The sequence below is a fragment of the Lissotriton helveticus genome, chromosome 10 (genome assembly GCF_964261635.1).
Source record: "Lissotriton helveticus chromosome 10, aLisHel1.1, whole genome shotgun sequence".
NCBI classification, from domain to species: Eukaryota; Metazoa; Chordata; class Amphibia; order Caudata; family Salamandridae; genus Lissotriton; species Lissotriton helveticus.
The window spans coordinates 1165661887-1165675825 of NC_136071.1; positions in this window are offsets into that span (position 1 = coordinate 1165661887).

Below are 13939 nucleotides of genomic sequence, written 5' to 3' on the forward strand. Positions count from 1 at the left end.
ATGGGCCGGCCCAGCGAGAGAAAGGGAGTGACACCTCTGCCCGTTGATAAAAGGGAGGTAATGGACACCCATCTACCCACCGGGCCGCTGGCGGCATCGAACAACGCAGAAACAGCCAAAATCAGCCCCCAGGCTGCTGAAAAGCCCACAGCTGGAACTAGACGCCGGCCCCTCAGGCATTGCCTGAGTGCCCGCGTTACCAATCCGATGCTGCATAGGCACCAGGTGGCCTGTGCCAGCCACAAGGAGGGGTGAAGTAATAGGACTGGGTAAAAAAGAACCATCACAACCATCTTCTCAACATAAAACCATGCACACAATTTAACGAGGGTCTCCCAACCTGCGAAAACAGAAAAGTGGTCCATGGAGGTTAACTAAGGGGCGCATCTGCAACAAACCATCAGTTCTGATAAGCACAGGTAGTAATTCTGCATTAAGATTTTTTAATTAAAAGGGTGATGGAGAAAGGTATTTGTGTATTTTTTCCAAAGAAGTGTGATAAACAGGCTGAATTACAAAAGGAGAAAAGCCACAGTTTTAAATCTGCCCCGCCCAGGCTGCTTATATGACCTCGATTCTTCACAGGTGACCGAGTAACTGGCTATGAGAGGTAAAAACATGGGGCCCGATTCACAGAACTAACTTAAGACTAAATCCTAAATTTACTACTTTTGGTATTCACATAAGTTAGGACCCGATTCACAGAATGAACTTAATACTCAATCCTAAATTTACTACTATTTTGTTATTCACAGAATGCACTTACTACTTTTGGCATTCACAGAATGAACTTAAGACTCAATCCTAAACTTTCTACTATTTTGGTATTCACAGAATGCACTTAATACTTTTGGTATTCACAGAAGTTAGGATTGTGTCTTAAGTGTGTCTTAAGACAAACTTAGGACAGACTTAAGACAGACTTAAGTTAGGATTTTGTCTTAAGTCTGTCTTAAGTCTGTCTTAAGTCTGTCTTAAGTTTGTCTTAAGTCTATCTTAAGTTTGTCTTAAGTCTGTCTTAAGTCTGTCTTAAGTTTGTCTTAAGACAAACTTAAGACAAAATCCTAACTTCTGTGAATACCATAAGTAGTAAGTTCATTCTGTGAATGCCAAAAGTAGTAAGTGCATTCTGTGAATACCAAAATAGTAGTACGTTTAGGATTGAGTCTTAAGTTCATTCTGTGAATCAGGCCCTTAGCATTTTGTCTTAAGACAGACGTAAGTCAGACTTAAGGCAGACTTAAGTTAGGATTCTGTCTTAAGTCTGTCTTAAGTCTGTCTTAAGACAAAATCCTAACTTCTGTGAATACTAAAAGAAGTACGTTTAGGATTTTGTCTTAAGTTAGTTCTGTGAAGCGGGCCCATGGACTAGGGAGGAAGAAACCCCTGTTGTGCACAGTGCCTCTGAAAGCGTGGCGTGTGTCCCTCAAATAAAACACAAGAAACTGGTGCAGGTCGTCTGTGTTCACAGAGAGTGTCCATGTCACCCCTTGGAGGGTGGCTCCTCCCCCTTGTCTGAAACAGCTCATGCATGAGATATTTCCAGCTGTGCCCCATTTTTAATTAAACACTGTGCAGTATAGAATTGGCCAGCTGGAGCACAGGTGTCTCCTCTCCAGAAAGTTAATAAAGGGAGCTCTGAAAATGCACATGACAGCATACATATTTCAATAGAACAAGGGGTAAATGCATTTGATAAAAATGGGAAATTTGGGATTCTGCTTCCTTATGCAAAGCAGTTGGTGATAGAGAGGACCCTCATGTGGGAAGACCTCTGCCCCTCAATAGAACTGCATAACGAACAAGCATTGGCATAGCCTATATGTCTTGGCTCTAAAATGGCATTCAACAAGACATATGTAAAGCTCACAATCTTGGGATAAGTTTTTAATCGTAGGAAAACCATTCCAAAATGGCCGATTATGCTCATGCATGCATCTTTACTTATGAACAGATGTGCATTGCGACACGTACATATGGCAGCGTTGTAACACGGGCATATGGCAGCGTTGTAACACGGGCGTCTGTTTTTAATTTGCTGATCTAACATGGCGTATCGCTCTATTGGACAAGTAAAATTAAGAAAAAAATGCAAGGCAAGCCACACACATCAAGCAAAAAATGAAAAGGTGATGGATGGAATGTTTGTTTGAATTAATCTCAGCACCCGGCAACCGTTCGGGCCGCATCCCAAACCATCATTTTTTTTGCCCATTATGCCACTGAAGTTTGGACCCAGCAATATGCAAATCAAGACTGATTTGCTTATGGCTGGATTCAAACAGGAATGGCATGGTGAGCCAAAAAACGATGGATTTAGGCCCAGTCCTCTGTACTGGGGGTATGTGTTTGACATTGTTCAGCATTCTGTCTGTCTCTTGTTCTTACATACATCAAGCAGCCAGAGGTGGGGCTCTGGTTAAAATAACTACATAGATACAGCAGCCTGTTCTGTATGAGTTTACCCTAATTCCTCACATTTAGTGATATGTGCAGGGTAATCAGACTGCAAATATAGTGGCTGTATCGCATGAGACTAATCCATTTACACAATCACGGCACCTGTGCTCTATGAGAATGAACTCATTGGAAAGATATACAAGCATTTGCAATGCAATTGGTCTCGCGTTTGGGACCTTATATGTATATAGCAATGCAGCACAATAGCCTGGGTGCTGAAACGGCTACTGTTCTTTAGCATGGAGGGAAAGTAAGCACCAAACTGCGTGACATGCCAGGTATGGGACCACATGGAGAGAAATATTGCCTTTCAGCGGGAAATAGTCTAGTCCAAAGCTCTGTTTTTAATATAAAATCAGGGCCTTCGGTGGTCATATCCCTGAAAATACAAGATTTAAAAAAAATATTATTGTCTACAGGTGCTCACGGACGACATTTTCTATGGACTGGAATCTAGAGAATGCTAAAGTGATTCTGGTATTTTACTGACCTCTGCTGAAAGTTAAATAGAGGCAGGTGGCAAAAAAAATAAAAAAAAGCAAGTCCTTCAGCATAAAGCAATTCTGGTATTTTACTGACCTCTACTGGACGTTTTCTATCAAGACAGTTAAATAGAGGCAGATGAACAGATAAAAAGTCCCTACGTGGAAGCAGACAAGTCCTAGGGCTGATCTCCAGATCTCCAGATCCCACAAAGTACATACACATATAAGTATATACTAAAGTATTTACAAGAGGTCTCGAATGCTCGACCTAAAAAGGGAGGGGTCAGAGGAGCAGGATGAAGACATGTGTATCAGAAGAGAAGAAAGACACAGAGTCGAACTCAAAGTTGGTAGGTAACCTGCTTCTGTGTGGTTACCCCTATATACGGAACTGATTTATGACATCTAAGGTACAGACACAACACCTCAAAAGTAGTTTAAGACTTTTGTGGAAAAATTTAAGGAATACTCTAAAATTTAAAAAAATTGCACAAATGGAATTTTCACCAGTTTGGAAATTCTGCATGCTTAAATAAAGTGCAATGGTATGGTAGGGTGATATAGTCAGTATATCTCTTCAAAGAAATGCTGTGTCCTAAATATAGCTTACAAAAACATCACCGAGTTGAGTTACTAACAGAAAATAGAAACAAAGCAGACATGCTATTTATTAAGACATAGAGCCCCCTAGAGCCAGCTTCCTCATATTCAAGGAAGCTTTACTGCAGATGCTGTCTGCAGAACTGAAAGTTCTGTTTAAGGTAGGTGTTGCGTCCTGCTATGTAGTAAAAATGCCATTATATGCAAGTTGACACACCATAAAACATTTCAGAAAAGTTCCACTCAGTCCCTATCACTTGCAGAACTGCATGGAGCCCTAACTAGAAACCTGTGGAACTTCTGAAAATGTGAAACTTATTTTAGACAGAATAACCAACCTCAGACTGAACTCAGGCCCTCAGACACACTTGAACTAAATGAAGGAATGCGAAAAGGCGAAATAACCTTCCCTCCCACCTGTGCTCGGAGGAGTTTGTAAGCGTGCTTTTAAAATGGAACACGATGTATAGCGGCTGAGGTGTTAGAAACTAATAAATGACACGGGGCAATCTCCAAACCTAAAAACACATTTCCCATTCTTCATGGGAGCGGAGTGGACTGAAGCGTCGAGGAAAGAGGTGTGTTTATCTTTCAAAGCATCTGCTGTTGGTTCCGAGAGACGTGTCATCAAGTGGAGAGACTCTTGCAGAAGTCAGTGAAAGTGCAAGAAAATAAACCGTGTAAAGAATACCTCATCTTACATTCTCTTTCACAGAGCTCAAGGAGTGGCGAGCAGAAAAAGCAAGCATTTGCAATGCAATAGGACTCGCATTTATGCGAGACCTATTGCATTGCAAACCGAGAGTACGGGCGGGCGGGGAGGGCAGAAGGATGCAAAAAGGCACAGACAGTGGGTTTGCATGTGGGGGAGGGGCTAAAAATATAGTGCACTAAATATCACATACCTTACAGTCTAACACTCGAAGTAAAGGGGCCAGTAGCCATGGAAGGATACAAATGACGACATGGCATAATAAGGCAGGACTAACAAGCCTCATAGACAATCAGAAGACAGAATTTTCAAAAAACAATGACACAAGCCAATTAAAAAATATGGGCGGGGAGAGGGCGGAGCTGCCACTGAGCTCCCACTCCATACTAGATAACTGCATGCCTCGCGAAGCGTGTAGCGCATGCACGCTGCCGCTGTAGGCTCGACCTAAAAAGGCCGTACTCTTGCAGTGAATGGTTACACTCATTCCTGCATACCCTGTATGCGAGTGACCATCATGCACAAATATAGTGCACTGTACTGCACCTTCAGCTGTTCCAGGCACTTTACCAAACGATAAATGTATGAATAAAATATTACCAACCTGAATGACAGATAGGTCTGGAGCAGCTCTCATTTGAAACCTACAATACCCCAATGCACTAATCTGCAGATACAAATGGCAATTTCCTATTGGGATCAACAAAACAGCAACAGAGTCAGTGCCTTTGAATGAGTGCCCGGTCAGAATTTTTACACTAGAACAACATCAGTACTTTGGGCACACAGTATAGCGCTTATTTTCAATGGCTGACAGAGCGGGTGCCTAGTGAGTTTCACTCCTCGTGCACACAGCCCTGTAATTTGGTGCTATCGCGCCTACTCCTAACGCCTTAATGGAAGTAACCATGCCATGCTCTGGGTACCGCTGGCTTTGAAGATAGATGGGGCTTTACAGAAAGGTAACGTACTTGTAAGTAGTTTACACGTGCGATTCACTCTTATTCTTTGAAGTAACTTTACTATGTTTAGCTATCCACAAAATAAGAGTGTAAAGTTACTCAAAAGAGAAAGCTTAAACAGCTCCACCCCATAAAATAGGAGTGAAGCCAAATTTACAAGTGTAATTACTACTGCCAAAAAAGAAACAGAAGCAAATCCAGCACCATACATGGCCAGTACCTGATACTACAACGTCCTCACATAGAAAATATTTAGGGACACCATAGGAAATAATACTAAATGAAAACATTTCAAATAGTTAAAAATATTTAGGGAAACCACAGGAAATAACAGTAAATTAAAACATTTCAAATAGTTAAAAATATTCAGGGACACCACAGGAAATAATAATTCATTAAAACATTTCAAATACTTACAAATAATAATAAGTATCATTTAACATTAAAAAAAACTAAAAATAGAACACCTTTATTATTGAATTATAAAACAGTTTTATTCGGCCAGTCCTGCATCGCTAACAATCACCAATAATAGGAAATCTACAATGTTGCTTTGTTTGATGATGTCAGCTTGGGTTTTGAGGTGTATTGTGACATCAATCACTGACTAGGATCATCTTTTATGACGTAGGCACACTGTCCATGAGTTGTATCTTCTTGTCTTTGTTTGGGAATGCACTTCACATCTGTCCCAACATTCACAACCCACAGCCATTTTCTATCAAAGATGATGGAGCAGAGAGCATGTGCGGGGGCTTAATAGGTTCATGTGATGATACATTTTAGCGCGTTCAGAAGATTAACAGCTCGTAATATCACAGGACGCAATTTTGCAACTACAGTGAAATCTGTGGTAATACGGAGCGAGAGCAAATTTTCTGTCATGCAGAAGCTGCATCAATAAAGCAAAATTTAATAAAAAGAGAAATTAAGGAAATTGCGAGCGGGTATATATTGTAATGGTGTTGCATGAAATTAGAGGGCGGAGAGGTATTACAGGCATTTCTGATATCAATGGAGACGAGTGTTTGAAAAATATTTCATTTATATGGGGAAAAATGAGGCAGAGGCAGATTTCATGTATGTGCAGCTGGAAAATTGATTGTCAGAGAATAAGGCTTGCAGGAGTCAGCCGAAGCCTTTGGTGCCCTTGTGCGGGAGTTCTTCCACTGGGGTCCATGATTTGGGGGGTATTTCTGGCTACTTCTAGGGTCAGTTGTCCTTTAGCGAAGGTGAGTAATTCAGACATCCCAGATCACAGGATACCACCGTGTGTCACACAATATCAGCTCTCTTCACACGGTCACCTGGTTAACAGCCAATATCACATGGAGGTACAAAAGGGGGTGGTGATGGACGGAGCATCTGAACCAATCAAACACTCACACCCAGTCAAAAGATCTGGGTTTGATCCTTCACCGTTCTGTAGCCCACTCTGCCACCCCAGTTCGGACATGGCTATATGCAAATCAGTCTGACTCTGTGCCTCATGGGAACAGTCCAGCCCGAACTGCCAAGCCATGCCTTCCCTGGACCGGAAACAAGCTTCCGAGGACCGGTTTCTGGCATTACAGCCGTCTTCAGCCCGGCTTGCTTGAATCCAGTGGCAAAGTGAGCAAGGGACTCACGTCACAGGGAGAGCAGAACATGAGATGGAAACCCCTATTCACACTCAGTTTCTTGTGTTTGTAGACTCAGGGAATAAATGTACCCATTGGCATTCTAACAATTTCCCTTGACACAGCAGAAGGCTTCAAAAGCCTTTTGAGTGTTGTTTGTGGAGGGTAGAATTGTCTACATAGATATGGGTGAGCTTGAAACCCTGGCCCCTCACCAGGATCCACCTCTTTTAACGTCGCTCCATGGGTGGGGCGATCTGAATCACCTGCCCATTTCAGGCCCCGCCTCCTGCAAGACCCCGCCTCTTCATTCACACACTGATACACTTTTCAAAGTTGGTGGGTCTGAATGACTGCTGCTGCCGCAGGAATTCAATGGCCGGTTGCTCTTCCAAAAAGGTGTCTCTCAAAGTGTCACGCAGAAGGCCTAGAGGTATGACACGTAAAGACAGAAATGCCATACAAAAGCAACCTTAAAGCCTGTGAGCTCTAAGCCTGAATCGCCCTACCTGTACAGATCACTAAAATAAACCACGCACAGAAACTGAGGGGAATACAAGGGCATTATCACCGCTTTAGCTGGCCTTTTTCCCACTAAAGCAGCGATAATTTTATCGCCCTATTAGCAAGCTGTCGCTAACAGAAGTTAGCGACAGCTTGTAGGCGATAGCGACCGGTTTGGGGCCCGCTTTGCATGGCAGTGATATTTATTGCTAATGACATGCAAAGTGGGCGTACCCAACCTGTTAGAGACTGAAACCAGTCGCTGACATCGCTATCGCCTATTATCAACGCAGGCGAAGCGATAAAAAAATTTGCGCTAAGCGCGAATATCGCCAAAACCTAACGCCTGCTCAGACCAATTCTTAACCTGTATATCTACTGGTAGGTGGATATTCAGGCCTATTGGCAATGATGCCTGAATATCGCTGGATTTCGAGCGATATTCACGCATTGAGCCGCTATCTCCAAATATTTTATCGCATTTGAGATAAACGTTGCTAATAACAAGTTATCTCTGCGATAAAATCCGGCGATAAAAAAATTATCACTAAGCTCATTTAGCAATAATTATTGCTATTTGTTGCTAATATGCCCCTGAGTCTCTAGAGGAGACGTTGCAGGTGCCACTGCCCTTGCTCACATCATGCACTCACCAGGAAGACATGAAAGAGACAGACCCTGTCCTGATTAGGCCAATGGAATATTTATGTAGTCAAGGAAAGCACCAGATGGTGGGTTGCCAGAGATCCCTACAGGATGACTCGCGAGAGCAGTCTAAGTGTGAGGTGAGATACACTGTGGACCACAGGAGTGGCGGCTGGATGAGTAGTCTGAAGCACCAGTTAGTTAAGGGTTTTGGGAGTATCAAATACATAGAAAATACTCTCCCTAATCCCATGCCTGATTTCCTTCAAACAGATAAGAAAAGTGTGGAACAGAATTCCTTTAACCGGAATTGCTGAGATGATAATTGTTAGCATGATGTAGCTGCATACACGTATAGTCATAGTTTATGTATTATTTGATGATAGCAGCGGAAAGTAGTTTTGTTATTTATATATAGGTTAAGTTGCACAGTAGTTAGAGAAACCACACTAACGCCATTTTGTATTTGTCGACTCGGGCCTGGGTAGTGCTCACGTGTTGTTTTCCTGTTACTGGGCAAGCCCCAATTAGTTGAGTTGCAAGACAGCTGAATTCATGATGTTCTCTCTGCTCTAAGGTCCCAAGGTTGCATCTGGCTTTAGAGGTGATAAGCACATTCTTGCAGGCGCCGGGCAGTTACTCCCCTGTACCGAGACGAAAGGGAGTTACCCTTTCTGACCTCCCCCATAATAGCAGAAACAGACTTCAGAGCAGGCTTTGTGTGCCATATATGGTTCTTCCTTGAGATCTCGGACCTATTGGTAGGTTGCCAAATATGGTTATTTCATGTAATGTAACTAGGGTATAAAGCATTTGTCTCATGTGTAAATCGTCAGTCTTCTCGGCGCACTGATTGGGTGTGGACGAGGGGGCTCCTCTGCGCAGAGCCTTTTTGTTAATAAACGATTGCCTTTTCTTCACTGCCAACTGACTGGTTATTTGGTAATAGTGGTTTGGCTATTGGTAAGTGTGGCCCTTAGGATATTTTTCCAGTACTACAAAAGGAATTAGGGAAATCAACCCGAACAACTCTCAGATGTCCTAGGTGTGGAGTGGAAAAGCAGAGATGGAAGTAAGGAAGGAAATGCTGATGGCAACAGTCCAAGAGAATGTGGTATAGGAAGTACACCTATAAAAGTGACTTCCTTGTGCTAGATGATCTCATAACGTGCCTTGAAGAGGGTTTTTGAGCGCTAGAGAAGCAGGAGAAGGATCCAGCACACTACTTGGGACAGAATATCATGTGTTGCAAAGAACAAGTTTCAGAAAACAGGAATAAGAGGCAATGCCCCTAAAAAAGAGTAAAGTGCGTTTGCAGAATTCCCTCCAGATCTAAGAAACATAGGGGCATATTAGCAAGGGCAATATCGCCGCTTTAGCGGGACTTTTTCCCGCTAAAGCGGCGATAGTTTTATCACCCTATTAGCAAGCTGTCGCTAACAGCAGTTAGCGACAGCTTTTAGGCGATAGCTACAGGTTTGGGGCCCGCTTTGCATGTCAGTGATATTTATCGCTAATGACATGCAAAGTGAGCGTACCCAAACTGTTAGCGACTGAAAACAGTCGCTAACACAGCTATCGCCTATTAGCAAGGCAGGCAAGGCGATAAAAAAAATTGTGCTAAGCACGATTATCGCTAGATTCTAACGCCTGGTAAAAAGTTGACTTACTTGTATAGTCAATGGGGGGTGGATTATCAGAATAAGCCCCCATTGGCGTTAATGCGAGAATATCGCTGGATTTCCAGCGGTATTCTCGCATTTCGCTGCTAACGCTGGATATTTTAGCAGAATGGAGAAAAACATTGCTAATGCATGTTTTTATAATGGCTAAGAAATGGTCTGAGCAGGTGTTAGTTTTTGGAGATATTCGCGCTTAGCGCGAATATTTCCATCGCTATGCCTGTGTTGGTAATAGGCGATAGTGATGTTAGCGACTGCGTTCAGTCGCTAACAGGTTGGGTACGCCCACTTTGCATGTCATTGGCAATAAATATCGCTGACAAGCAAAGCAGGCCCCAAACCCCTCGCTATCGCCTACAAGCTGTCGCTAACTGCTGTTAGCGACAGCTTGCTAATAGGGCGATAGTATTATCGCCGCTTAGCGGCCGAAAACGGCCGCTAAAGCGGCGAAAATTGCCTATCGCCCCCCTTGATAATATGCCCCCAGATGCTGTATTCCTTCCTAGAATAGTTTAGCCACAAGTTCCGTCTTTTGTTTACATTTGAGAGGCTGCTGTGTACTGCGGCGGGTCTACTGCCGTAAGGACACAACCTGCAGCAAACAATTAGTGGCGCCATAATGAAACAATTAGTCATTGCTGCTTGTCGTCTCTCCGACAAACAATGGAGCGCAGAGGTTAACTCCAACCACTGGAACATGAGAGATAAAGGGGCAAAATAAATTACACCGCTTCTCCTGGGCTCAAGAATCACAGGAGCCACCAACGTGCCCGCCATCACGGCTTTTAATGGAATAAAACTTAAAGGTATATCCTGTGGTCCAAAGCAGATGCTGAAGCTGCGGAGCCGTTTCACGTGTCTTAATTCTACATACCCTAAATGACCTCTGTGCCCTTAAGTGTTGCTTCACCCACCAGGAAGGCATCAGTGGTCTTGTCTTGACCAAGGCATCTAACTGGGTGAATGATTTTTGAGCCACAAAATTATAACATCAATGGGTTTTTGTAATGTAGGTGAATGATGCCCAGTCACCTATAAGATGGCGCCTCCTTTTTTAAAGTCTATTATGCCACGGAGCGTGTTTGCACAGTGGTGAAGGAAGGGGGCGGGCCTGATGTGACATGTGTGCAAACACATCCTGTGGTGTGTTTTAAGTTGGAGGATTAAGTCCCCTTGAATCCTGAGGGTCCCTGGGGGCCAACGAGCCCACCAAGGTACCTCCAGTAAGCGCCACAGAGTTGCAATGCAGAGAGATGTAAAAAGGAGCGTGGCCTCTGAACACCTCTCTGCAACGCAGCCCTGTGGTGCTTTCTGGAGGTACCTCGTGGGCTAGTTGGCCCCCAGGGACCCTCAGGATTCAAGGGGACTAAATCCCCCAACTTAAAATGTGCCACAGGGCGCATTTGCACACTTGTCACATCAGGCCCCACCTCCTCCGTGTACCACTGTGCAAACACGCCCCGTGGCGCATTTTAAGTTCTGATGTTGAAAAGTGAATGCCCCCTTACCGGCCCCACAGTGTAGTGGATCAAGAAAATGGGGTGGTTGTCAGCTCCCTAGTATTTAAAGAGGTCACAGGATATAATACACAATTTTTTATTTTTAAACTTACTTGAATCCTGGTTAGTAACATAGATTGATGTATACATTCTCTTAAAAGATAAGCACAACTTTCTCCTTCTTCACAACTGTGAAATAACTGTTTATTCAGTTTTTACTGGGCTTACCTAGCAAGAAAACGGTGAAAAAGTTTGAATACCCCTTTTTAAATGAGGCTGATAAGGATTTCCTTGTCAAATACTGTTATATACAGAAAAATATTCATAAGCAATCAGCGAGACATACATTCTGCAGTGATTGCCATAGCATGAATCACATTTTGAATCTTAAAAACATTTACAGCATTTTGGGGCCATTATTTCTTCATAATATATAATAACCTAACACATTCTATGTGCTAATCTAGATGAAGCTATGATTTACTAGAAACCCTCCCTCCGACATAGGTTGATCACTATAGGCCTAATTATGATGTTGGTCGGAAAGTCTCCAATGTCCGTCCGCCGTATGATGAAGAAGGTGATCGGAGTTTGAACCGGCCAGGGATTCCGACGCAGTTCCAATGGGCTCAAGGAGCCGGAAAGCCATCATAATCCCTTAAAGACAGCGTTTCTGCTGTCAGGATTTTGATGTTGGTTTCCGGCACCCAATCCATGTCGGCCTTTCCTACATGGATTGGCTTTCGGAAACTGACTTTGGGGGCCACTAGCAGGACCCCCTTCCCCACTGGCCATCGCATATGAACCTGGGGAGCACCCAAAATGCCCCCTAAAGATCCCTGCACAGTGAGGTGTCTGCCACATGGTGCAGGGATGTTTACAAACTTCTATTTTTCAATGGATGCTTGCACTGCGGGTGGTTTCAGCCTGCCACACAAACTTCCATTGATGGTGCAGTCGCAATCTAATGGGGTTGTCGGAATCGCTCACCTATGGTCAGGCGGTTCCTTTCCCGAAACGGTGTTGGTCGGAGGCAACTCCGACCGACAATATAATGAGGGCCCATATATGGAAAAAACCTTCAATTTCTGCAAATTCATTTTTTGCAATTATAGCCAACTATGATTACTCCAAGGGCTCGCAAGGAAGTTATGAATATTTTCAGGACACCTCAGGTCAAGAAGTAGCAAAGGTGGCGTCACTTTACACATGATCCACTGGAAGTTCCGCCAGGCTGCAGGTAAAATCACTGCCTATTTTAACACGCCTACTGACATGTTTGTGCTGTGAGATTTAATCTAAAATCACAGCCTTTATTGTGTTGGTTCAGGTTTCACTGTTGATAGGGAGAGGCTGCATAGGGAGGCAATATCTGATCATTTCAGCCTCCTATAAGTTTTCTGATTTTGTGTGGCAAGGTGTAGTAAAGAACTACAACCCTGCCTTTTCATGGCCATTTCCTGCTCCAAGCCATTCCTTCTGTGGGAAGTCCTATAAATGGAAACAATAGGTAAGGTAAACAGGCGACTCCCTCCCACAATCACTGAGTCAGGGAGCATTGCTGGGCGGGCCGAGCAGTAGTATAAGAGGCACGAGGACTTACTAGCCGATCAGTAACTTTGCTAGGGGGAGGGAGCAAGGCACTCAGAAGAGGATGCTAGAGGCAAATGGCGCCAGTCATAGCTTTGTCTAGCACAGGCCCTTGGGTAGTAGTAACAGTTTGAGACGGCGGCAAAAGGCCCTTGAGGCTGACTCCAAATTTCACAGCTTCACACAACCCTACCTTTCAGCAACACTCTACGTTGCATAAAATTACAATGTTTTCTTAAAATATTAATTGATGGCTGTTGAAGGGCAGTCATAGGACTGTCATTCACTTCAACCAGAAATAGGTAAATTTACATCCTTATGACGTCATTGGGGACAGTAGGTGTCAACCCAAGGTATTCATTGAGCAACGCATCGCATTCTGTATTGTGTATCTCAATTGAATTAATGAGAAAAGGGAAATACTGACCCTACTATTTTTTGATTTTTCCCATCATTCTCTCTTTAAAGGGGGTCCTCAGCTGAACCAAGTGAAAAATCTCATTTTAACCTACTCTAATCTCCAATAGTGAGTGATGCCCTAAGGACATTGAATTACCATCTTTTGGAAGAGGCCAATTATGAAATGGCCTAGATGTCTTGGAAAAACATTTTTCAAGCATCTGCAATTATTGAGCAAACCATTGCCATTTCTTAGAAGCTTTTCATGGTAGGCCCTAACACCTTTTTAAAAATTAAAAAAAAAATCTTTAAAATTTGCTTCTTACTACAGTTAATAAATTATGAAAGATCGGTCGAAGAAATTTGCCTGGAAGTCACCAATACAGGGTGGACTCACTACAGGGGCAAAACAGAAATTGTTTTGCTTTCCTGTATTTGTGCATGTAGGTGCCACAAGTACATCACTTGACTATTAAAAGATGCCAATCAAGCCAGTGAGTTGAGTGGAACTGTAGGAATAATGCGTTGCATCATGATATGGATGTAGATTCCACATCTCTTCGATTACAGAAGGACTCCCCGTCAAGGCGTCCAGATAGACAGGCTGCCAGCGGTCCTTGCCCGACTGCAATTGGCTGCAGAATTGCAGGGTTTGAGTAATAGCAATTCCTCGTTTGTTATAAATTCCAGCTGCGCTTTCTCCCTGGGACTTGGTTATTGCACAAAACGAGATATAAGACAATCATTGTTCAATCTAGCCGAGGTCACCTGAAAGGGCGATT